The sequence below is a fragment of the Columba livia genome, chromosome 1, assembly GCF_036013475.1.
Source record: "Columba livia isolate bColLiv1 breed racing homer chromosome 1, bColLiv1.pat.W.v2, whole genome shotgun sequence".
Taxonomy (NCBI): Eukaryota; Metazoa; Chordata; class Aves; order Columbiformes; family Columbidae; genus Columba; species Columba livia.
Genome location: NC_088602.1, coordinates 111,558,638 through 111,571,235, shown reverse-complemented (window position 1 = coordinate 111,571,235; position 12,598 = coordinate 111,558,638). Strand labels below are relative to the sequence as shown.

Sequence of the window (12,598 nt, the reverse complement as noted above, 5' to 3'; positions counted from 1 at the left end):
TAACTCCAAAATGTTATTATACAATACCCTGCTTAATTGAGATGTAGTAAACTGGGGACTTCTTAACTGGAATGTTTCCTACAAAATTGATTTATACTGATGGTAGAGACTGCAGCTTAATGGGGTGATCATATTGGCCTAAATTTAGCTACTGCTATGTAGTCAGATCATGTCACATGATGTTTAAACAAGTGTGTATTTCAGCACTCTGTTATTTTCTGTTCTGTTTTGGTTTCGTGTTTTTTTTTTAAGGAAAAAAAAAAAGAGGCGCCTTGCTAAATATAGTATGGCTACTGAATAGCACTCCTTCCTTTTAATGCTGAACACCAGAGCAGCCTGAGCCTGAAAGTGACTGACACTTACAAGCTGAACCAATTTACATTCACTGCCGATGGCTTAGATCCATCCTTGTTCTTAAATTTATGAAGATAAGTAAGAAATTAACATATTTCTGAACATTAGGCCTTATTTTCTTCAAGTTTAGCCTGTTCTGTGAATCTGACCACTATATGTACAGAGAGATTCCAGTTTGTATCTTGTATTACAGCAGGTTGAAAGTAAGTGTAGTATCAGTGACCAAGATTTTGTTTTAATTGTACGTGTCTGAAAGTCTGCGTCTCTAAAGTCTTTGTTTCAACACTGTATTTAATGTTAGAAATGCACCAGTGTTGTTTTTCATTTAAGAAAATCAGTATTTCAAAATACTTTTTGTATGTTTACAGTTCAAAACTTTAAAGGCCTTTAATTATGTTTTTTCATGAGATTAGACTTTGCAGAGTTTATCAGCTTTTAGATTTCAGAAGTTTGTGGCTTAAACAAAAAGCAAACCATCTGTAAAATTGTTCTCAACTCCAAAGTAAGGATCGTTACAGTGTAGAATTAACTGAAAACTGTAAGTCTCATAGAAGTTAATGATACATATAGAAGTCAATGATAAATTTTCCCTGATATACAGGAGCGGCAGCTGCTCTAGACCACTGAAGCTGTTGCAGGTGTCAGTAACACTGGCTGTGGGTTTGCTCCCCTTAGATGTGATGGGGCTGATTGTGGCAATAACTCTCTGTTTTTTGATGCTCTCAGTAGATAGAGAAAAGTGGCTTCTCAAGACCTTGCAGTATTGCACATTATTTTTATAGATTTCTCAAAGATGTTGATCGGACATCAAAGGTGACGCTGGTAGAACTTAATCATCTAGCAGTAGAATTAATTTTTAGAAAGTTCTGCAATTAAGCATGTTTATGCCACTTAACTGTCTCACATTCTTTGTTAAGAATTTATTACATGTATAAAGACTGCATTTTTTGTAAGATTCTGCCAATTATAACAAGATGATAATTAAGCTTGTGTTTTATGTGTGCTTTTTAAAATGCAAAAATGCTGTATAAATCTTCGTATTTCTGCCTCATCAAAATTAAATACCTATTTAGAAACCTTGTAAAGCTCTACTGTATTATTTACAATAGGAAAAAATCATTAGTATGTGCTGTATATATTGCAGAAGAAATTTTATTCCTCAATTCAGTCATTTGCCACATTTTTCTCAAAATGGTAAATTTATCTTAAACATTAAAAAAATATTTGTGATAGGTGAAGAACAGTAGAAGAGCAACACACAGTATCAAAAGCAGAAATGCCTCCGACTACCTTTCTTCTCTGGTTTTATAATTCTCCTCTGCTGATGAGACACTGGTCTGAGACTGTTGCTGTGTAGACAAGAGGTACACAGCTCAGTCTGTCTACTCGTTTCTTGTTCTATTTCAGAAGTCATAAAGGTTTGTTTTCCTCTATGGGAAAAGAACACAATCCTAGTGACTTAAACTTCATGGGAACTTCACCTAACATTGTGATTCCTGTTAGAAACTGCTAAATTGAACAAAAAGTTTGGCTGTCTTGGTAGATTACGTAATAAATATTTATATTAATATGTATCAGTAATCTCGTGTATATTGGGTATATTAGTAATATTACTAAAGTTGGGCTAGACAGTGGCTGGTTATTGACTAGCTCAATTAATTCTTGTGTTTTGCATGTAAGATTTTTTGATCAGTATTTGTTATTTTGATGTACTGACTCAGCCACTGCTTGGGATACAGCATTCCAGCTTCACCTGGATGTACACTCTTCTCCTTTTTGAGTCTTTAACATAGCATTTTCTTTCACTTTCTTATGCTTTGAAATCAGTGTTCCGCTAAAATCTGTGACCTTCACTCCACCATGTCTGAACTCCTGTTCTGGCACATTTAGTTTTCCTGCCTTATTAAGAGCTTCCACTATCTGTTTAGAGTGGATTGTGGATTGTGACTTATCGAGATGAACAGGGAGATTTGATGTGCTGATCAGCCTGGCTGCAACTACCATTATAATTTCCTTTTTTTTTTTTTTTTTCGGTTTTGGTTGGTTGGTTGGTTGGTTTTTTTTTTGTGTGTGTGTGTGTCAAGGTTACTGTAAATTACACTTGTGTTTGACATTTATCTTTACCTTTAAATAGGGGGTTTCTATCTGAATAGGCTTCCCTAGAGCAGCTGTCAACCCAGTTTAACCCCAAGAGGTCTTTTTTGAAATGTTGAATATTGCCTTTTAACTCCTTTACCTCTTGAGGAAGGTTGCTGGCAGTTATGAATGCCAGGCTGTAATGTTTCTTGTACATAATTACCATGCATACTGTCTTTAATAATATTTATGTAAATAATGGATTAGTATTTGGGATTTTTTTTTCATAGGTAGATAAATAGAAATTACCCACAGGCTTTAGTGAAAGCTTCTTGGATATAATGAAGCTGGAATATGATCAGCAGCACCCCTGTTTTTAAGTTATGTAAAATACCCTGTGGTTACTAGAAGTGCTCTCACTTAGAAAGGTTAGCAACTTACTTTGAAATAAAAAAGTAGGCCTAGAAAAATCATTGAGCCATGTTGTGCTGAAGTATAGCGAATGATCTATCAGGAAGGAACAAAAAAAGATCAAAAGCACCTGATTTTTTCTGCTTTCTATATCTTAGGTTTAATTTTCGCGTGACAGCTCTATCTGGCAGCCTCACCTCCCATCAGTGCAATCTGTCATTCTAGATTATTTCAATTAAGTTCTCTTTCTCATTTTGCGTTTGTTGAGGAGTTGTAATGGCACACTCCCAAATCAGCAGTCAAGAAGAGTAATCCTCTCTATTTGTATGTTGTTAAAAGTGAGGGGAAAGCAAGAGATGTTTTTTCCTTCTCTGCTCTGTCCTGGAGGCCTTCTCTAGAGTTGTTACAGAATTAGATTTGCTTTGAAGATCGACTGTGAAGACTTAGTTACAGAATATGAATGCTTGATTGTGGGGCTTTTATGAGTTATTACAAAAATCTTTTAAATTTGTTCTATACACCTTGGTTGTTTGTAGATTTCTTTCACTTTACATAAACTCACTTCTGTTTGATAGCTGGAGAATGAGAAGCTTTTCCTTGCATTCATTGCTTCAGTGCAGAAGTTGGACTTCTATATAAAAGCACAGCAACTCTCTAAGCTTCTCTGTGGTCAAGTCTCCAGAGAAGAGAATTTGTGCTGGGCATGGGAAACTGGAGACAGCTTATGGTACTGATGTACAGTTTGCTTCTGTGTGTGCCGCTGAACTTGGAGGAACTCCCGTTTCGAACTGGATTGCTGTGTTGCCCTTTGCTGCCGTCAACTCTCCAACCTGCTTCCGAGTGCAGAGACCTGTACCCAAATATGTGATTGTGGATAAACTAAGCAACTGCAGTATTGAGTACCCAGTTTGTATCTACTAACCCGTATGTTACTACTTTCACTCAATTATTGCTTCTCACTGATGTTTAGTTTCCACCTGAGAACCACTGTGTTTTGCTGGAGAGACAATCGATGAAATGCTGGGTTGATGTGGTACCACCAGAAGGGCTGGCTTGGTTCAGGAGCCCACCAATGCAAACTGTGAAAAGGAAGGAAATGTATAGGTAGTTCAGAGCCCTTTCTGAGACCTGCGTATCCATTCAGTTGCTGAAGGAATGAGGAAGATTAAGTTCAAAGGAGAAACAAATGGGTTTTACTTCTGTTGTAAGTGCTTGCCTCCATATGCTCATAAGCATTCAGAGTTACCAGGAGTTAGGCAGGTACAGAGATGCTGAAGCAGGGGCTTTGGTATTTCAGTTGTTTTTTCATGCCAAGCCCAGCAGTGCCAGTGGGTTACAATGGGGACATTAAATCTGGATTCTGTCTTCTTACTACATTATCAGGGTACCTAGACTTAGCATTTAGAGTGAGTGACATGTGCATGTCAGAGCAAGCCTCCAGCATTGCAGCAGACCAGATTTTATTAGTCAGTAGCTTTCCAAATCTAAACAGCACCTTAAAAGCTATTTCCATGGTGTTTCTCCTCCCTCTTTCTTTTTTTAACATTTCAGTTGGACAAATTGTTCATGTTGAGTTGGAGGTGGCAGCTCCTTTTCCTGGCTGGATGAGAAATGCTGGCAGCCCTCAGCGTAGGTCTTTGCTGTTTGCTGCAGAGCTCAGCTAGGCAGGAGCCAACAGATCGCTTTTGATGTGGTTAGTGTGAAACCTCTCAAAATCAGGATGAATAGGAATTCTTCATTCTGTTTTCCAGAGGACACATTCAGCCTGAATCAATTTATTGTATATTTGCAGTTTAGTAAATCTTTTTTTTCCCCTTTAGCTGCAACAGGGTTTATTGATGCATGGATAGAAGATAATGAAAAGCTACATTTCAGTTCATCTTTAAAGGCCTCAGCATAGTTCGCTATCTAAAATGGAGCTGCTCAGATCACATAAAGAAAAATGCCTCTTGTGGGAAAAAAAACACGGTGTACTTTAGATCCTAGTCCAACAAGTGTAAGAAATTCCTGTCTTGGAGGAGAGTCAGTAGTTCTGATTTCTCACAGAAGCATCTCACATGATTTCCTCCTAGAAGGACCCATGCCAGGCAGGTGGCCAAACCCCATGCCACCCTGAGCCATGCCACCAGCCTGTGCTGCACACCTGAGAACCAACTTGCTGAACGGCTTTTTCCAGGAATGAAATGCCAGTGGCTCGGTGGGGTCTTAAATCCTGTTCCGTGAAAAAGCAAGGCCCAGTCGGTGCAGCATTTGGGGCCTGTGGTGTAACCAGCTTATGTCAGCCCTGGCCATTTCTGCTGCCTCGCTCCCTCCCACAGTCGGATCACTCTGTCCCTGCACAGCCCCAGCACAGGACTTGCCTGGGAAGTGCTTGTGGGAGGCAATTGGCTCTTCATCCAGCATTTCATTCACCTAGTCTAGTACATATTAATAATTTGTGAGCTTCCTTTGGCTTTGAGAACTTGCTCAAGCCTACAGATTGGGCCCCTGAATCTCCTTCCACTTAGAGGTTACCAGGAGTATCTTTGTGGAACCCAGCATCACCCTGGTGGGAAAAGATTGCTGGGACAAAAACTGGATGCAGAAATGACGTTCGGAGCAGTGTGTAGCAGCATAATTGCACATTAAGGGGGAGGTTTGTCAGATATGCCATATGTGTACAGGTGAAGTTTAGATAGACTCATCGTCAGTGCACCGGTGTTGGCTGTGCATTTCAGGCAGTGAGGAAGGCAGAAGTTGGCATCATGCTCTGTTTACAGGGGAAGATTGGTGAAGGGTTTGGAGAGGAAGCCATATGAGGAGCGACTGCAGTCACTTGATTTGTTCAGCCTGGAGAACAGGAGACTAAGAGGAGACCTCATCATGGCTACAGCTTCCTTACAAGGAAGGGGAGATGCCAAACTCTTCTCTTTAGTGATCAATGACAGAACCTGAGGGAATGGCAGAAAGATGTGCCAAGGAGATTTAGGTTGGACATGAGGAAAAGGTTCTTCCCCCAGAGGGTGGTGGAGCACTGGAACAGGCTCCCCAGGGAGGTGTCACGGCGCCAAGCCTGGCAGTGTTCAAGAAGAGACTGGACAACGCCCTCAGACACATGGTGTGAACTGTGTGGTTGTCATATGCACGGACAGGAGTTGGACTCAATGATCCTGGTGGGTCCCTTCCAACTCAGGAAATTCTGTGATTCTATGAAGAAATTCCAGTGTTCAGGTAGCCAGTGTTGCTGGGAGCTCCTATTTTCTTCCTTTGGGACAGGTTCTCCCTTGCGATTTTTTTCTAACATATTTAAGTGTTGAAGCCCTTATTTACGTTCATTTTTGTCTTTTTTTTTTCCTGTCTGTAACTCATTTTATGATATTCATAACTTCTTTCTGCAGAGTCCTTTTGCAGCTTTCCTTCTCATCCTCTGGGACCTTTCTTTGCCATGGCAAATTTTCACCAAGATGTTTCTAGGCAGTTTCTGCTATATGGCTGGTGTCTGAAAAACCCCATCTCAATACAGCAGGCAGAAAACTTGATGTTCGGCATGAACAGAGCTCCAGAAATGCTTGTGGTCATCCTGAGACAAGAAAAATAAATGGGAACCTGTCTGGCAATCTGTAGATATGCAACTCAAAACAAATGACTAACAGTCTTCAGTTGGGGCGAGAGGCTTATTTCCATGTCTTTGTGGGACTGAAGAATAGAAGTTTGTTTTCTTCCCAATATATAGCATTAGTATACAGTATATACAGTTTGCAGAAGCGTTCACATATTACACATACAATATTCTCAACATGGGAGTGCTAATTGTCATTGTAAAATTACTTTCAGTGTATTTCTCCCAGTGCCTGCCTGAAGCTGCGCATAAATCCTTTTATCCCCCCAAATTTGTATTCATGTCAGTTTTATTCACTGCAATTTTGCTTCACTTTGTCTTGCTTTAGATTGTACATCATGCCCAGCAGTGGAGGAAGAGTGGATTTTGAAATTTTTTACGTGTCAGATTTCCCTGTATCCAATTTTATCAAAAAGCTGCCACCAACTTCTGAAACCAGCAAACCTTTTTCGTTCTAATTACATTTTTACCATATGTTCTTCCAGATGGCATATGCCAAACATTTTCTGGGGTGCTATAAAATGACCTGACTTTAGAGGATTTAACTGCTGAAGAAGCTTATGAAAAAAATAGAATTGACATTGGGGCAGAAAAAGAGTCCTAGAAGGAAAATTTAAAAAAATGTGATAGATCTTCCCAGTTATATTTTGTGCCTGTGATATTGAATCCTCAACATACACACCTGCATGAAAACAGTGAAAATGTAGGGAATGTTTTATTGAAGTGTTAAAAGTTGACTCCTTTTTGTACAGCTGAAAATAAAACTTTCGTCTGTTGAATATACGTAAAAAGAACTCTGGAGCTGTGAAGTGACTCTGTGGTTTGCTGCAAGATGGGGAAAAAAAGAGTTTGTCAAGCCACCAGATTCTCTGTAGGAACAGCAGTTTTACTTAGCAATGTAATAACTATTTGGACTTTTTTTTTTTTTTTTCTGAAATACCATTTCCAAGTAGAAGACAGATACAGGTGATGCATGACTTTGACACTTGTGTTCTGATTCTTAGTAATTCTTGTGTGATTTATTGGAGAAAATAAAGTTTTCTAGGAAAGGAAAGGAAAGGAAAGGAAAGGAAAGGAAAGGAAAGGAAAGGAAAGGAAAGGAAAGGAAAGGAAAGGAAAGGAAAGGAAAGGAAAGGAAAGGAAAGGAAAGGAAAGGAAAGGAAAGGAAAGGAAAGGAAAGGAAAGGAAAGGAAAGGAAAGGAAAGGAAAGGGATTATTTTTCTTATTTAGCTTCTAGCTAAGATAAATAAATTAAGGTCAGTTTTTCATTTTCTGGAGAGCTTGTGTATTTCTTTGCACCTATGTCGGTTTCCTTTTAACTGCCATTGTCATTTTTATAGTCTTTCCAGATTATCCAGGGGAAAACTATAAAATAACCTCATGTTATGATCAGTTTTCATAATACTGTCTTGAGTCTCAAGCTATTTTACTTATAACTAATTCCTGAAGACAGGCGATTGAGAGAGAATCAAATATAGTTTCTTTTGTGGCTGCACTAGCTTCGATGACTTCCAGTTGAAAAGAAAATTTCAAGTGCACAACCTAAGGCTCTTAATTGAGTATGAACCAATATATAGTTTTAGGGCAGAATGGTCAGGGTCGGTGGTCTCAGGAATTCAGGTGGACATTTTTAAATGAAGGTTTGTTTGGTGTCCTTAACTTGCATAGGTCTTTTTGACAATCACCACTGCAATCAACAAAGCATATCCTCCACCTCCTCTGAGCTAATGAGACAGGATTTTAACAGTGCTTAACAATTTGAAGTGATTTTGTTATTTCTGAATTAAAACTTTGATAAAAAGTCCTTATCTCCATCCTCTTTGCCCACTTCTACTCATCAGCCCATGAGTGGTTTGACATTTCCGTAGACTCTTCACCATCGTTGACCAGGATTGCACCTGCTGTGCCTCAAGTCAAAACAGACTCTGTTTTGTAGTTAAATCAATCTGTATAGCAGAGACATTTTAACTATTTAGAAGCTAAGGGTTAAAACTCCTCAAAATTGGGAACTGGTGTTAACTTTTGAAGTAGTTGAAACAAGCTGTAATATGGAAATACAAAATGAAATACCAAAATGCAGCTGTTCTTCATGCTGTCATGATATGATGCAACAGACGTGATTATGGTTAAGATGTTCTAGTGTTTGTGGGCATGCAGCTGAATTAAACTCACCTTGAGTTACAACCTTTTCTGCTTTTTATTCTTTTATTATTGTTGTTGTCATTGCAGAATGGAGCTAAAGTTGTTCAGGTGCCTTTGTTATGTATTTCCAAAATAACTAGGGTCACTGGATTCATGTCATAATTTTCAGTTTCTTAGAAGAGTTAGACCTGTAAGTATTTTCCTGTGGAAATACAAATGCCTGAGTAACATATTTCAGCCTGCTCAGAACTGGCTTTCTTAGCTGCCGTAAACAAACCTCTCAGAATTAGCCCACTAATCCTTAAGTGTCAGTGAATGATACATCAAACTCCAAATGCTGCAAAAGCTTTGTGTTCAGATACTTTGCTTTTAATTACTAATATGCATTATTAAATCATACTCTCTTTTCAAGTACAGTCTTTGTTTAGATATTCCTTGGCTTATTCAGTGTGTAATTTGAATGAGGAAAATGCTAAGAAGGCTTCCATAGAAAGCGTTACCAAGTTAATAATTATGAAGCTAATGATGTGAAGATTCAAAATGCCAGCCTTAAACCACACCTCTGACTTTCCCAAACATGAGGTCAGGCATGCACTTGTTTCGTTAGGCTCCCCATAATGTCCTGGGCAGCTGAATTGTGTTTTTCAGAGCTGTCTGCCTTGTCGAAGCTGGTCACTGTTCCCCAAGGTGTTTTTCTTTTTTAATTTTCTTCCTCCTTCACTCTCTATAGGCCCCTTTGTGATGAGTGTGCACATGAATTTTATGCCACCCTACAATGCTCCATTCTGCTTCATGTGTCTGTGCACGCACACTCAGATGCCTCCTCTCTCATTTTCCGTTACCCTCTCTTTTGTGTAGAGTAGTTGCCGCAGAATGCTTTTGAGAGTAAGTACTTGGAATTACACTTCTGCTATGATTTTCCATAGCTGGTAGTCTGTCTCTTGGAAGAGGCTGGCACATAAAATCTCTGCTCAAGAAATTTTTGTAAGAATTACTCTCAAGAATGGCAGCTGTCTCCCACTGCTTACAATAAGAGTAGATCAGAGAAGATAGCCTTTTGTAAAAAAGGGACTCATCTCAGTTATTGAAAATGGTAGAAAATAAGTGTGTCTCTTTGAAAAGGTGATCTAAGGGCAACTTGTGTTTGTATATATGGAAAGAACAGTTCATACTTAAACTCTCACGCTTTTCCCTTTTCTTCCGTTTTTCTCTCAGAAAAGTAAATCTTCAGGTATGATCTAAGTACAGTAAACTAAACACATTCTCCATTGTGTTTGGAGAAAATGGGAAGTTTGCAGTGTTGGAGTAATAAGATGTTTCACTGTTCAAGTGATGCTCTGTGTGAGTTTCCCCAAGGTGGCTGTCCAAGTTTATTAGATTCTGCTGTAGAAATCTTAGCTTAGTTATTCTTCAGAAGTCAATATTTTCCATAGCTGAGATGAAGATCAAATACCTCCAATTAATGCAAAATTCAAATTAGTCTTGAACTATGGTACTGCAACTGGCATCTCAATAATGAGCTATGCACAGAAGGAAGCGAGTTTGTCAATGTACCATCAAACAAAGCTTTGAGTATTCATCAAATCACTTCTGGGATCATATTCATACATCTTGCTGCTCTCTTGAAATACACTTCCAACGTACTGAATGATACAAGAACATCTGATGCAGCAAGCTGCGGAAGCACGAGATGCAGAGTCTTTTTAGTTGATGTATTTGAACGTGGATAACCTTAAAAATCAATAAAACCTGCTGCGCCACTCAGAATCATGATGGGTTGTTCCTCACTGATCCTCTTTCTTAGGCTTTGAATAACTGATGCTCTGCAGCTGCGGATTTTCAGTTGAGCAGATGCAATGGCTGGAGTGAGGCATCCAGTAGCAAATATCTGTGTTTGCTCTTGGAGTTTGTCATCTGAAGTGCAGCTGATGGTTGGGTTATGGTTTTTGGTGTTTTGTTTGTTTGTTTGCTTTGTCGGGTTTTTGTTAGGTTTGTTTGGGTTTTTTTGTTATCATTGCTGTTTGTTTGTTGTTGTTTTGTTCTGGTTTGGGTTGTTGTGTTTTTTTTTTTTTTTTCCCCATGATTTAGTTTTCAGACCAAACTAGACAAGTAGTTGAAAAGAGAGGATGTACGGTGGTGAGAAAGCAGTTCTCAAAGGCTCAAGGAGTATTTTCAAGTTGCTTGTAAATACAGCATTTCATCTTCAGAGACAGTGTCAGTTCATAGTGCCCCATTTACAAAAATGGAAACAGCTATGATGAAGAAATGACTAAATAGAACGCTGTAACTTTGTTGGAAGTTTGGTAAGGCTGTCACCTAAAAGAAGTGACAAATGGAGAGTTTCATATTCTCCATTAAAGTAAAGTTCACAAGTTGAAATAATTTCTGAAATACCAATGACACCTCAGAAAGTGTCCCATTTGAAAGACAAAATGTTTGAATATCTAGAATTCCAAATCACAAAGAGGTGTAGATGGGGAGGAGGGTGACTAGGAGGTCTTGAAGATAGATTTCTTAAAGAGTCTGCATAAAACTCTCTGGATTTTTTAGCAGTTCTTTTGAATAAACATAGTAGAAAATTATCTAAAATTAATTGACAAAAACAAGAAAATGAAGTATCAGATGTGATACCCTGTGAAAGAAAATATATTTTCTTTGCTGACTTCACCTGATACAGACTCTAGGAGAGCACAGAAATATTCTCTCTCTCCTGTTTTTGTAAGGAAGTAGCTTCTGCTACCTCTGATCATATCCATAAAAAGACAGCATGATACTCTTAAGCAGACTGAACCCAACTGTAGGGATAGAGAGTTTCTTTGAAGAAAAGCCCTAGAAAAATCTGGTCACGGGAATAAACTCCCACTGAGAGTTTACTGAGATTTTGCTGCTTTCTGTGTATCAGTAATAGAAGCAGACCATGGAGAGAATGGAAATTGATGTCATGCCCAAGGTATATGTGTGGGTAAAGATCATAGAAGTTTTTACATGTCGTTAATGCTGAAAACAAGTCTCTGAATGATGCCTTTCTCCTTATGGACCACATGTCTGGAGTCCTTCAGAGAATTGTGTGGAAAAGGGACAGGAGATGAGAACAACAATTCTGGTCGCATAGGATGTCCCCTAACTCTCGTGTTATAACAAGCTATATGTAAGAATATCAAGGAAGTGGGAAAATTACTAGATTTTCATATTGTTAATTATTTATGAAGAGACCAACTTTCAAACTGATGATACTGTAAGGGTATCTGTCTCTCCGATGTCCTTTGCACTGTTTTGGGTTGCGCATCTGGCCATTATTTTTCTCAGCACAGGACTCTGTGTCTTCCCTGCAGAGGTGCTTGGGACTTGGTTCTGTTTGTGTACTGATCTATCCGCCAAGAGCTGGAGTTAGTTCAGGACCTGCAGATTTACAGTGTCCTGAAGATACAAAGTTTTACATCTTGGCCAGGTGGCTTTAAACAAATACTATCTGAGCTCTGTCAAGACTGCAATAACCTGATGCCCTGAGGTGTAGTCCGTCTTCATGCTATGCTGACCAGGTATTGTTCATTGTCTGCAGTGGTGACTAGGTTTCCTGAACAACATGAGTTCGATTAATGGCCTTTGGAAGGGTATGGCACCAGAGTGGTGTTTGTATGTTTGGTTGGCACTGGGAATTGGTAGCCGTGATTCAGCAGAGAGCTCCAGGCATTGGGTGGGAAACACAAAGCTTGTTTCAGTTCAGTCTGCATGCAGCATCAGTCACATTTCAGTGTTTATTAATGTTAATTAGAAGTTAAACATCCTCTTTTGTGGATATGTGCTGTTGGATAGCTTTCATCCTTTTTATTTTCTGCTTGAAAAATCAAGACCCCTTTTCTTCCAGCCATAAGAAGTTTTTCTTCTAGGTACAATAAGTAAGGTTTGTCATAACACTGTAGCTGAAAATAAAGCATTTTAGTAATTGCTGATAGATATTTTTTTTTAAATTATTTTTTTGTCCCTGGAACAATTTGGATGCACTTCAAAGAGTGTACC

At 38.8% G+C, this 12,598-nt stretch overlaps 1 protein-coding gene across 6 annotated transcripts in view; it reads left to right on the top strand.

Annotated features, from left to right (window-relative positions):
- FRMPD4 (FERM and PDZ domain containing 4) overlaps window positions 1–12,598 on the top strand; it is a 305,734-nt gene that overhangs the window by 221,012 nt on the left and 72,124 nt on the right. The window lies entirely within an intron of this gene.